The 13,153-nt window shown below is 46.4% G+C and overlaps 1 protein-coding gene across 1 annotated transcript in view; it reads right to left on the bottom strand.

Moving 5' to 3' along the window:
• NEK9 (NIMA related kinase 9) overlaps positions 1-13,153 on the bottom strand; it is a 311,507-nt gene that overhangs the window by 75,961 nt on the left and 222,393 nt on the right. The gene's annotated exons all lie outside the window — the stretch shown is intronic.

Here is a 13,153-nt window from a genome sequence, read left to right as displayed (position 1 = left end):
CGTTTCTAAGTTTGCAGGAGGGATGGTGATAGGCTGGAGTAAAGGTTGTATATTCTCCAGAGTGATCAGCCTGTTGTTTCTTGCTAAGGCAGAGGGGACCCTTTGGACGTTTGGTGGAGGCTGACAAGTGTCATGAATCTCAAAGGATATGACATGGTGGTCTGACCAAGCACACACACAGTTTGAGATGATTTTTGTATTGCAATTTAGATCTGTTACCCAATCTTGCTTTTGCAGTGAGTTGGGTCGAATATGCGATGTGAGAAGCCTAGTTCTGAAAGTTAGTTTTCTAGGCCCGTGGCATTAACATCTAGAGGGTCATATAGGCCAAGATTCAGGTCACTTAGCATGATTTGGGATGTAGGTTTGGTATTCTGGCTGAGGAGGTATGTGATGTCTTCCTCGAAAGAGAACTTGGGGCGAGGTGGTCTGTAAAGAAGGTGGACAAGAAATATGCATGCAGTAGATAGTGGAAGTTTGACAGAGAGGAGTTCTCCAGAAGACTATCAAATTCTCTGATGCCAAGTGAGTTTTTGGCAATAATAGCAACACCTCTGCTGGTAGTCCTGTCAACTCTGATGATTGAAACATTTTCAGGAACTGCTAGCATGAGGGATGGCCATGCTGCTGGGTGAAGCCACGTTTCTGTGACTGCCAAAAAGTCGAGGTGATTGGCTGAGATGCGATCTGCTATATCTAGCGCACGGGCAATCAAAGACCTAGCGTTGATAAGTGCTCCTTTGATGTGAGAGGTCTCTGAAGGCATGGGCAATGCGGAGGGGGTCAGTTTAGCTGCCTGCGCAGGCATAATATTGCTTAAGCTGGTATTGTTTGTGCTAGGGAGATCAGTATTGAATGATACATGTTTGGTGGGATGGATTTTGCGGCATTGAGTGTTCTTAATAAATGTACGTGAGCCAAGTCTAGCATTTCTGTAGGTCATGGTATGTTAGGTGTGGACCTAGTAGCATACCGCAGTATTTGTATTTTATTTATTTGTATAGTGCACCTGGCCCAAAGGCATCTGGGCGCATTTTTTTTACAAGTTACAGAAGCATGAAATACAGCGAACATAAGGCAATATACAAATCACAAAATGTACAAGAAAATAAAAGGATAATTGCAGGATAATTACAGGATATTTACAAAGTATTAGATGATACAGCAAGGCCTAGCCAGGCCAAGCAGAAAGAGCAGTGTAAGTTGTTATAATCAGGTGAATGGCATGGCAAAATGATGCTAAGAGTCCAGCTCTTTCTCTTGAAGGAGTGGAAGGAGGATTCAGATCTGAGGGGGTTGGGTAGCGAATTCCACAATTTGGTGGCGAGGACGGGGAAGCTGGCACCCCCAGCTTTCTGAAGCTTGAATCTTGGAAGTGAAAGACAGTTGGCTTGTGCTGCTGTAAGTGGGCGAATGGAGGTGTGAAGCGGTTGGCCAGGTATTTTGGAGCATGGTTGGCCAGGCATTTGTTCATGATCGCTAAAGTTTTAAGTTAGATTCTTTGGGAGACCGAAAGCCAGTGATGGCTCCGTCTGGTGTCAGATATGCTAGTTCTGGCATATTTAATGCTGCCCTAATAGCGTTGTTTTGTGTGACCTGTAACTTATTAATGTTCCGTTGACTGGTTCCAAGATAGAGCGCATTGCAATAGTCGATTTTCGATATGAGGGTTCTGGCAAGGATGGTACAGTTAGCCGTAGTGAGAAAGGGTCAGCATGCTGTAATACGTTTACAAGTGTAGGCTGAAGACGAGATTACAGCATTGGTTTGTCTACTAAGAGATCGGGTTGAATCAAGATAAATGCCTAAGGTTTTGTGTCTTTGGATACCTTGATGGTATTGCCATCGATGATGAAAGATTTGAATGCAGGATCTAGACTATTGAGTCTGCGTTGGGAACAGAGGATGAGTAACTCTGTCTTGTCGTCATTAAGACAGAGCCTGTGTTTTGCCATCCAGCCCTGGATGACCCGATAGACTTTGTTTAGAACTTTGGTGTCAACTGTGTGATCACCAGTGATAAGGATGAGTATTTGGGTGTCATCTGCGTAGTTAGTGTAGGTGACACCAAAATAGTCAAGAATATCGGAAAGTGGTTTCGTGAACACGTTGTAGAGTGTAGGAGAAACGCAGGATCCTAGAGTGACCCCACATGGGACTGGTGAGGGTTACGCCGAAGCGTTGGGAAGAAGACCCTCAGATCTGTTGGCCAGGAAGGATCTAATCCGTGTGGTAGCGTTGTCGGAGAAGTGGGCTGCAGATTTAAGATGATGGCCGAAGAATTTGATGATTGACAAGATCGAATGCTGCCGATAAATCTAGCAGTAGTAGGAGGGCCAGCTTGCCATTATCTTTAAGGTCCTCAATTTGAGTTTTTAAATCGATTAGGGCTGTTTCTGTTCCGTGCTTGGGTCAGAATCCAGATTGCCTACAGCCAAGGAGTTTATTGGATTCAAGATAATCCTGGATCTGCAGGTAGGCAGCACGGTCCAAGTTTTTAAGTAAAAAGGGAACAGTGGTGATAGGCCTGTAGTTTGTAGGTGTGCTCGGGTCTAAGGACGTTGTTCTGAGTAGGGGGATGACCCACACATCCTTGAGGTTATCTGGTACAGTGCCAGTGTTGAAAGATGAGTTTATGAAGGTGGTTATGAAAGGTGCTAATTCATGGGAAGCCTCCTTGATGATAGGAGCTGGGCACGTGTCACCCAAGCAATTGGAGGGTATGAGTTTGGTGATGTTTTCAACCTCTTTAATAGAGAGTGGCGAAAAACTAAAAGGTTTATGGGTGTGAGGTGGAGGCATGGTCTTTCCATTGGGAATACTATGCTGTGGGACAGTAGGTAAACTACTTTTTTTAGCATTGATTTTGGCTTGTAATGTGGTCATTTTGTCAAGGAGTGCTTTTTGTATATTGGAGCACCATGTACTATCTTTGCTACAGGTGTCGGGTGGGGCAGATGGTGATTCAAGTTCTTTAAGTATCTTAAAGAGCTCTTTGGTGTTGGTTTCAGCTAGCACGATACATTTGTTATATGTGTCTTTTTTAGGTTGGAAAATTGCCTCTTTGTTGTTAAGGGATGCTATGATAAGGCTGTCCTTTTTTGCTACAGTGGGAAGGCTTTTCCATCGGGTCTCAGCGTTCCTCTTTTCCTTGCCAAGTTGTGGTGTAAACCATGTGTTGAGATGTGCACAGGGTTTGGGTTTCCGCTGTTTTGCTGGGGCAATGGTCTTCAGAGCTTTAAGTATAGTTTGATTGAAGGTATCAACTAGAACTGTTGGGTCTGCACACAACACTGAAACATTGTTTAGTATAGGTAGAATGAGTCAGAGCAATTTCTCCCTTCTTATGTACCTTTTGTTTCGCGTGCAAACAGAACGTGCAATGTTCTGTATAGAGCAATGAGTGTTGGCTTTGATGTTAAAGGTTATCATGTGGTGATCTGACCAGGCGCATGGTGTGTTGGACTCTATGTTGATGCTGCAGTTCAGATCCACCAGCCAATCAAGGGTTCTCCCTTTGTTACGAGTGGGATTCTGAATGAGATGGGAGAAACCCAAGCCAGTTAAGGTACTGGCAAGGCCAGGGCTTTGTGGTCATTAGGATCTAGGAAACCAAGATTGAAATTCCCTAGTATGATAATTTGTGAATTAGGCTTGGTGTCGGCTGATGAGAGGGTGGTGATGTCTTCAGCAAAGGTGGAGATGGGTCCTGGAGGTCTAGAGATAAGGTGCATTGTAATGGTTTGGGTCAGGGAGACAGGTAATTTGAAGGACAGTAGCTCAGCTGATGGAATGTGCTGATTGGGGATGGGTCTAATGCCAAGGGAGCTTCTAGAAATGAAGGCAACACCTCCGCCTTTGGATTAGTTAGTATTGCGGTCGCATCTAATGATGGAGTAACCAATGGGGATGGCAAGGGGGAGTAGAGGACCAGCAGCTACATGTAACCAGGTCCCCGTAATGGCTAGGAAATCTATATCTTGTGCTGTGATAAAATCTGCAATATCCAGCGCATGGGCAGGGAGGCATCTAGCATTGACAAGGGCACCCTTAAGCGTAATGTCTTTGGCGAAGGTAGGGTTAATGTTGTTATTAGGGGACTTTCATTATGGTGTTCTTGATGCCTGTTAACTTCAGTCTTTGTGTGTGTTTTCTAGAAGTATTGGGGGATTTGTCAATAGTATTGAGTGGGTGTGATTGGTGGGCTGCGTGGGGGGGAGTCTAGAACCTAATCTGAAGTTCCTGAGCTGCACGGTGCACGGTTGATTAGGGGTGGGTTTGGAAGCGAAGTGTTCCAACCATAGGGCAGGTGAATTGAGGTATGGGTTGGGGGATAGCGCTGTGATATTGGACATGGTGCTGATAGTATGCTGTTGGCATGGGGGCAGGCGGGTGGAAGGTGTAATATTCTCCGACAGTGGTGGGCTCAAGGAGGTAGAGTGTGCTGAACATAACATAGCAAGCCTAGATTTCACAGTGATGGTAGGAAGTAGCCATTGCCTAGGGGTGAGGTGGTTGTTACTCACCGAGTCCGCAATATTAGGTCTAGACTGTTGGCTGGTAGCGCAATGAGGGAGGTATTTCATAGTTGCAATAGCATTGAGGAGTGGTATTGTACAAAAAGACTAAACGGTCGCATGAACAAAAAGTTCTACAAATGCTACCACCAAAGGTTCGAACACCAAAAGTTCTCCCTATACTTTACAGTATAATGAGCAGGGTTTGCGGCGGACAGCCTTATCATAGCATCCCTTAACAAAGAGGCAATTTTCCAAGCTAAAAAAGACACATAACAAATGTATCGTGCTAGCTGAAACCAACAGCCCCCGTAAAAGAAAGAAAAAGGAAAGGATCCTGCAGCACCAGTTCCCGATCACGGAAGTGAAAGAGAACTGGCGCCGCAGGGACTCAGAGTGAAGAAAAAGGTAAGTGGGGTTTGTTTATGTTGGGGGCGTGGGTGGGGGTGTGTTGTGGGTGGAGGGGTGTGGTGTGGGTGGGGGTGGGGGTGTGGGTATGTACATGTCTTTGCATGAGAGAGGTGCAAACTTTTGGTGGTTCGCACCTTTCTCATGCAAACTTTCCGGCCGCAGTAAAATCAGCCGTGGTCGGATCACGTAGATCCATGAAAGTAGCCATAGTGAAAGCTTGCAAATTGGCCATAAATTCTGAAGTGGAGGGCTGCTTGCTGTCAAGTTTTGAGGGCCAAGCGTAAGTGAGTATAATGATATGCTAGGAGGAAGGTAGGGGAAGCTAGATGCACAATCACGAGGCCAGAACATTGATTATATGATATAATATGATTGGTTATTTATAACGTGCTTAATACCCAGAGGTTTCTAAGCGTAGACTCGGGGATCGAACCTGTGGTGCTCTGTGTCGTCTTGCTTCCAAGGCGAGCACGTTGCCCTTAGCTATCCCCTGAGACAAGCTATCCTCCCGAGACAAATGCAGCAGTAAAGCGTGACAAATGTTGAGACAGGATACATTAAGGGTATCAAGTGGTTGCATACAAAGTTCTGGTCATTCAGTTGGAGATTAAGTCGAGTCTGAATACAAGTTTCCTAATGCTATAAGATGGGAAATTATAGGACATTGATGGTGGTAGTTGTTTACAATTTGTGATTACATGGCAAATGAGCTTAATGGTGATCAAATAGTAAATAACAGTATTAATCAGCTTTGAAAATATCCAAAAGTAAATAACAGTACATTTACGTTTTGAAAATATCCACACAGCAGTGACGAGCAGGCAATGTAATAAGGTCACAGGTGAAACAGGATACACCTTAAAAGGACAGGACACTCAGGGAAAGGCTGGCGGCTATGACATACATGGTGATGGCAAGATGGTATACGGGCTTCAGTTGCCTGAACGTTTGCGCAGACCAGTAGAATACTGTTTTTGCAGGGTTTATTGCAATCGGCAACTGTGTGGCTCAGGCTCAACAATGGAAGTGGGTTTGTTCCCAGAAATAGGCGTGCGATTAAGGAGCTAGGGTGCGGCAGTGCTCGGAGCAACTGGTGAGGCTCAGGTAACGGAAAGGATAAACTGGAGGTCACTATTAAGCATTGATGAATAGGAGGTGCACTGTGTCCAGGGTAGGACGTGGGCGGGGCGGAGAGCGCTAGCTCACACGGTCACAAAGGTGATAGCCTTCGTTTAGGGAGACACTGTGGATAAGAAGGGAAACGTCCGCAGATAGTTCGAGAGGAAGTAGTTCATATAAGCATAGGGCACATCTCACCATAAGGTGAGACCGCACTCAGATGTGCCGGGCAAACATTGGCGTCAGCAAAGTTTGGACGAAGTGTTGGGAGGGATCAAAGAAGGCACTTCAATGTTGGCAAAGTGCATGCAGCAGTTCTCAGGTCCTCCCGGCTCCAACAGGCTTGGGACAAGGCGTTTGAATGAGGGCCTTAGATGTGGAGGCCGGCTTCCACCAGCCGGCGGGGCCCAATCAAAACCAATGGGCAGCGTCGTAAGCGGTTGCTAAGCAACCATGTAAATACACAATAACAACTGTTCAGTCGTGCAAAAGTGCGGTGGCCATTTTAGCAGGGCGAAGGGGGTGCAGGCTTGAATGTCGAAGGTGAATGAGCCATCGAGCCAAGGCGTTCCACGTGGCACACCAGCAGCACGGTTTGCCGCAATACACTCAAAGAGCGGCAGTTTCCCACACACTCGCAAAGCTAATATAAATGCACAATATAAATGCGCCCTGCTTAATGTCCGCTCTCTTACCGCCCATGTCATTGAAGTCAACAACCTTATCATAAGCCAGGACCTAGAAATATTGGCCATTACAGAAACATGGCTACTTGAGGCATCTGGTCCGACCATCGTGCTAGCCATACCCCCAGGTTATTCCATCCTCAGACAGGATAGACTCACTAAAATAGGAGGTGGGGTTGCCCTGATTTTCAAAGAGGCACTTGCCTTTAGGCTTATACCCCACAAATGGGAGGGTAATGCAGACATACTATCAGCCAAACTATCACTATCTCCCAAAAACACCATAAACATGCAAGTCATCTACAGACCACCAAGTCTCCTGGCTGACTGCCAAGGACACATCACACACTTACTTAGTGAAAATATTAAAAAAGCCACTAAAACCCTACTCTTAGGCGACATCAACCTAGGACTAAATTACCCTCTTGATAAAGCCGCCACTTCACTCACCAAAGATCTGACAGATCTGGGCTTCACCCAGAAAATCGCAACTCCCACCCACGCCAAAGGCCGCACCCTTGACTGGGTGGTTGACCACAATTGTGACTCCACCATTACCTCCAACACTGCTTACCCCTGGACAGAACATAACTGCATACAATTCACCATCCCCACAGCTCCAAGTACCAAAACCGCCACTCCTGCTCCTGCTACTTTAAAACTAACAGCAGATAGCCTCCACTCCTATCTCTAGCCTAGCACCTCCCTTCTCGCAAGACCCAAATGGCCTAGCTGATATTTTCAAGGACACAATCACTTATGCAGTCAACACCATTGCCCCATTAGAAGAAAAGAAGGAAAAAAAGTCTTTACACTCAAACTCCTGGTTCACGGACGAGCTCCAACACCTACGTAACAACAAGCACCAGGCTCTTAAACATTGGCAGGCTAACCCATGTAAAACCACTAAAGAAAGCTTCAAAATTATTGCCAAAAAGTACAAAGATGCAATTTTTACTGCTAAATCTGAAGCCTACAATTGCCGAATATCCAAATCCAACTCAAAATCCAAAGAACTCTTCACTATCTTTAATTTATTTATTTATTTGCATTTATAAAGCGCACAGAACTGCCCTGGGGCATCGTGGCGCTGTTACAGCAGACTTGATCTTGAACATAACATAGGAATATAGTTACAGAGTACAACAGTTATTTGCAGTGGGATGTTGAAGTTAAAGGGTTATGCATTGCTGTGGTTACAGTGCAAGCATAGCTGTGTTAGGGAGCATTAACACTGGTCATAAAAAACTTGAACTTAGAGGTTATGCTATGCTGTGGTTACAGTGCAAGCATAACTGTGCATGTGGAGGACTTTATAGCAATAGGAGGGTTTTGAGGTTTTTACAGAAAGTGTGGTATGATTTTTCGTTCCTCAGTGAAGTAGGTAAGGAGTTCCAGTTTTTTGGTGCGAGGTGTTGGAAGCTGGATCCTCCCGCCCTGGATCTTTGAAACGTGGGGACATGGATCATGTTGGTGCAGTGAGCTCTGGTGGGTCTGATGGAGGCTTTTGGTGTGATTCTTTCTGCAAGGTAGGGTGGGGCATCCAGAGAGAGGCATCTATGTGTGATAGCCATGGCTTTGAAAAGTATACGTTCCTTCACCGGTAGCCAGTGAGCATCTTTCCTTGCTTGCGAGATGTGTTCGCTTTTGGGAATGGACAGCGCTGCCCGGAGTGCGTTGTTTTGGGTGATTTGGAGTTTTTTTAAGTTGTGGGCGGAAGTGCCTAGGAAAAGGGCATTACAGTATTCCAGTTTGGTACCTATGGTGGCTCTGGCGATGGACAGGCAGTTTTTAGTGGAGAGAAAAGGCTTGACGGCGTTTATCACCTTGGTGGTGAGCGCTGAGGAAGAGGCTATGGCGTTGACCTGGCAAGACAGATAGTGAGGCATCTAGGTGAATACCTAGGGTTTTGACAGACTGGAGACTGTGATGGTGGAGTTGTCGATGTTGAAGGATTTGTATTGAGGGGGGAGTTTAATGAGAATTTCGTTGGTCCCTACTACAAGGATTTCGGTTTTGTCACCGTTTAAGCAGAGGCCGTTGGCCGCCATCCAGGTTTGGATGGCTGTGCAGATTTTGGTTAGCGCCGTCACATCTTCTTCATAGGTCCCAGTTAGCGGGAGTAATACCTGCGTGTCGTCTGCGTAGTTGGTGTACGCTATGTTACAACAGTCGAGGTCATTGAAGAGAGGGAGGGTGAATATATTGTAGAGAGTGGGGGCGATGCAAGAGCCCTGGGGGACTCCGGAGTGGATGATGGTAGGGGTTGCAGAGGCAGTGTCTGAGAAGACTTTCATGAGTCTGCCATTTAGAAATGAGGCCACCCATGCAATGGCTTCCGGGGAGAAGTGTGCTTCATTTGTTAGGTGCATGCCTAGGATATCGTGGTTGACAAGGTCAAAGGCGGCAGATAGATCCAGTAGGAGAAGGAGTGCCGGTTTGCCTTTGTCCATAGTGTCTGCAAGCTGTATTTTTCGATCGAGTAGGGCTGACTCTGTCCCGTGACCTGGTCGGAAGCCTGACTGTCTTTTGCCTAAGATATGGTTGGTTTCAAGATATGCCTGGATTTGCGTGTAGGCAACTTTATCCAGAATCTTGAGCAGGAAAGGCAAGGGGGTGATGGGCCTGTAGTTGGTAGCTACTTCTGGGTCGAGAGTAGGTTTTTTTTTAGAAGCGGGCGCACCCAGGCTTCTTTTAGACTGTCTGGGACTGTATTGGCGTTGAAGGAGGCATTAATGAATGATTTAAGGAAGGGGGCGAGTGTTTCAGTGCAGTCTTTGATCAGACTTGCGGGGCAGGGATCTCCTTTACAATTGGATGGTTTGATCTTGTTCCTTATCTCAATAACTTCGTGTTCTGTGACCTCCCTGAATTTGAACGGGATGGTGGGGGCTTTGGTGGATGGGGGCCCAGAGCTAAGGGTAGGTATGTGGCTCGTGGTGGTTGTAGATTTGAGGTGCTGTGATAGGTTTTTGTGGTGCTCCTTAATTTTTGTTTGTAGGAGTTCAATTTTATTTAACAGGGCAGATTGTATGGAATTGCACCAAGTTTGGTCTTTAGCAATGTCTTGTGATTTGGTGGCCGGTGTGGTGAGTTCTTTGAAAATGGTGAAAAGTTAATGAACTCACAGACCCCTCTGATTCGCACGGGCGAAATTGTTAAAGATGAAGCATGGTGTAACAGCTTTTCCTTTGCAGATGGGGAGCAGGTGCAAGTGGATCTAGGTCACCTGGTCTAAGCCCCGCCCACCTGGTGCCTTCCTGCTTCCCGCCTTTTCACCACTTAGCAAGCCACACCCACCTAGTGCCTTCCTGCTTGCCGCTCTGTTTCCCTACTTAAGGAGCCCTCCAGCCTCTTTTCTTTTGCAGATGGGGAGCAGGTGCAAGTGGATCTAGGTCACCAGGCCTAAGCCCCACCTACCTGGTGCCTTCCTGCCTGCCGCTCTTTTTCACCACTTAGCAAGCCCCGCTCACCTGGTGCCTTCCTGCTTCCCGCTCTTTTTCACCACTTAGCAAGCCACGCCCACCTGGTGCCTTCCTGCTTGCCGCTCTGTTTCCCTACTTAAGGAGCCCTCCAGCTTCTTTTCCTTTGCAGATAGGGAGCAGGTGCAAGTAGATCTAAGTCACTTGTCCTAAACCCCCCCCCACCTGGTGCCTTCCTGCCTGCTGCTCTTTTTCACCACTTAGCAAGCCCCGCCCACCTGGTGCCTTCCTTCACCATCACCGTCTTGTGGCCAATACTGGATTTGACTTTTATGGACTTTGTTCATTCACGGTGCGTCACTCTTTCTCAACTCTCATGCTGGACTTCCTTTGCATCTTGTACTCATGGTGGCCCTGAATCATGCTATTCCCATCTTCATCTTGTATCCTGGCTTGCAACATTATGTGTTACTACTGACTTCTGCAATTGTATTCGCTCTCCACTCTTGCTTCTCCACTCTTTTTGACTGCTTACTCTCTGTTCTCTCCTCATTTCCCTTCTCCCTTTTCCCATCTCCTCCCCTTACTTTCTTCTATGCACCTACTCTATCAGAATTGTCCCTGGACCTAATATGATAACAACCTTGTCTGTTTCCTCCACCCTCCTATTACTGTTTATTTTCCTCCCCACCACCTCTCCAGCACTATCTGAAATGTCGTCAGGCCTAGTATGATAGTCGCTTGTTTTGTTCCTCCCCTCCCTTTCTGCACCCCTCTCCCTCACCTTTTGTTTTTCTCCGGCTCTACCAGAAATGTCGTTAGGCCTAGTACGGTAGTCGCCTGTCTGTTTCCATTTCCTTCCCACTCTCCCCCACCCTTCCTTATCTATGTCTTAGCTCTTGCACTATCGGAAATGTCGTCAGGCCGAGTACGATAGTTAATTTCACATCCTTACTGTTCATGGCCTGTAAAAATGTGGTTGTATTTTCCCTTGTTCCCTCTCTTGCCTTGAAGCGCTTTGAAACACATTGTGTATTGGCGCTATATAAATAAACAATCATATCATACCATATCATATGCTAAACAAAATAGACATGCTACAAAACAAAATTCGAAACCACTACCAAACCCTTCTTAACCAGAACAAAAGCCAGTCGGCACTGTCTCTGCCCAACAGCAAAACTATCAAATTCCCCAAATTCGGTTTTAAAGACATCTCTGAAGCAGAAGTCATAGACATTCTTAAACACCTCAAACCATTGCAATATAAGGGCGATGTATCCCCCCCAACATTATTAAGGATTGTGCCGAGCCACTGGCCCCTCTCCTTACCGCCTTCATCAACTCCTCATTCAAATCAGGCATTGTCCCTGGCGGCCTTAAGGAGGCCTGGGTGCGCCCCCTCTTAATAAAGCCTACACTAAACCCTTCCCAGCCCAACAACTACTGGCCCATAACAACCGTCCCATTCCTGCTCAAATTACTAGACAAAGCCGCTCACACCCAGATCCAACTCTATCTAGAAACCAACTCCATCCTAGGAAAAAGGCAGTCAGGATTCTGCAAAGGGCACGGAACTGAAACCGCCCCGTTAGACCTAAAAAATCAAATAACAAATCCTAGACAACGGCAAGCCCACATGCCTCCTCCTTCTGGGCCTTTCTGTGGCGTTCGATCTCGTCGATCACAAAACCCTCACCACACCCCTCACACATGATGCACACTTCTCCGAGCATGCAGCTACCTGAATCACCTCCTTCTTAGAGGGGAGAGTGATGAAAGTCTTTTCCAACACAGCAAATGCAGCTCAACCATTCACTGTGGCGTCTCTCGGGGGATCTTGTACTGCCCCCAAGCTTTACAATCTTTTCACTAAGCCTCTTTTTGATGAACTGGATGCACTTGGGATCACAAACACAAACTATGCTGATGACGGCCAAGTGCTCCTTCCGCTAACCGCTTCATACATTCAAGATGCCACTACCCTTCGGCAAATCTACGCCACTATACAAGCTTGGATGGCAACCAATGGCCTCTGCCTCAACGGGGATCAGAAAGATTCTTATTCCAGGCCAAAAATCCACTCTAGCCAATCTAGACTGTCTCTACGCCAACTTCAATATCGACAACTGCATCATCCCAGTGCTTTCTTCTGTTAAGACACTAGGGGTCCATATAGATGCTACACTGTCCAAGAACAAGCAAGTCAGCGCTATTGTCTATGCTTCCGCCCTAAGCACCAAACTCATCAATGCCATCAAACCCTTCTTAACTAAGGACAACTGTTTCTCTATACCGAGTGCTACCATAGGGGCACAGCTCGATTATTGTAATGCACTGCTTGCCGGTACATCCATAAAAAACAGACTCCAAATCACTCAAAATAATGCATTAAGGGCAGCCCTAAGTATACCAAAAAGAGACCACATCTCTCAAGCAAGAAAATATGTTCACTGGCTCCCAGTCAAAGACCGTATCACTTAAAATTCTTACCACCACACACAAATGCATCAACTTCACTGCACCACCCTACCTCTCAGACACGCTATCTAGATCCACCTCAGCGAGGCCTACAAGAACATGCTACACCAACCAACTCACTATCCCGCGCATCTACAGAGCTAAAGCTGGAGGAATTGGCTTCCCATATCTTGCCCCTAAGTTATGGAATGTGCTCCCCTCTGCACTCAGAGCAGAAACTTCTCTCCATGTATTTCGTAAAAATCTGAAAACTGCTCTCTTTAATTAAACTCTCGCTGTTTCCCTCCTGTCTCCTCTTTCACCCTTCTCATGCTGGGCTACAAACTAACTGTACTTCTAAAAGCACAACATGTTTGCCTGCTATGCTATCTATGTAACTAAGTTGTCACCCCTCACTGTAACAAGCGCCATGATGCTCCTGAGCTGTTGCGCGCTATACAAATCCAAATAAATACATAATAGGATTTGCAAAAGCAAGCGGAATCAAAGAGTGTTTTATCTCACGGCAAAAAAAGAA

The sequence above is a fragment of the Ambystoma mexicanum genome, chromosome 14 (genome assembly GCF_040938575.1).
Source record: "Ambystoma mexicanum isolate Mex_15411 chromosome 14, UKY_AmexF1_1, whole genome shotgun sequence".
Classification (NCBI taxonomy): Eukaryota; Metazoa; Chordata; class Amphibia; order Caudata; family Ambystomatidae; genus Ambystoma; species Ambystoma mexicanum.
This window is presented reverse-complemented; position numbering and strand designations above follow the sequence as displayed.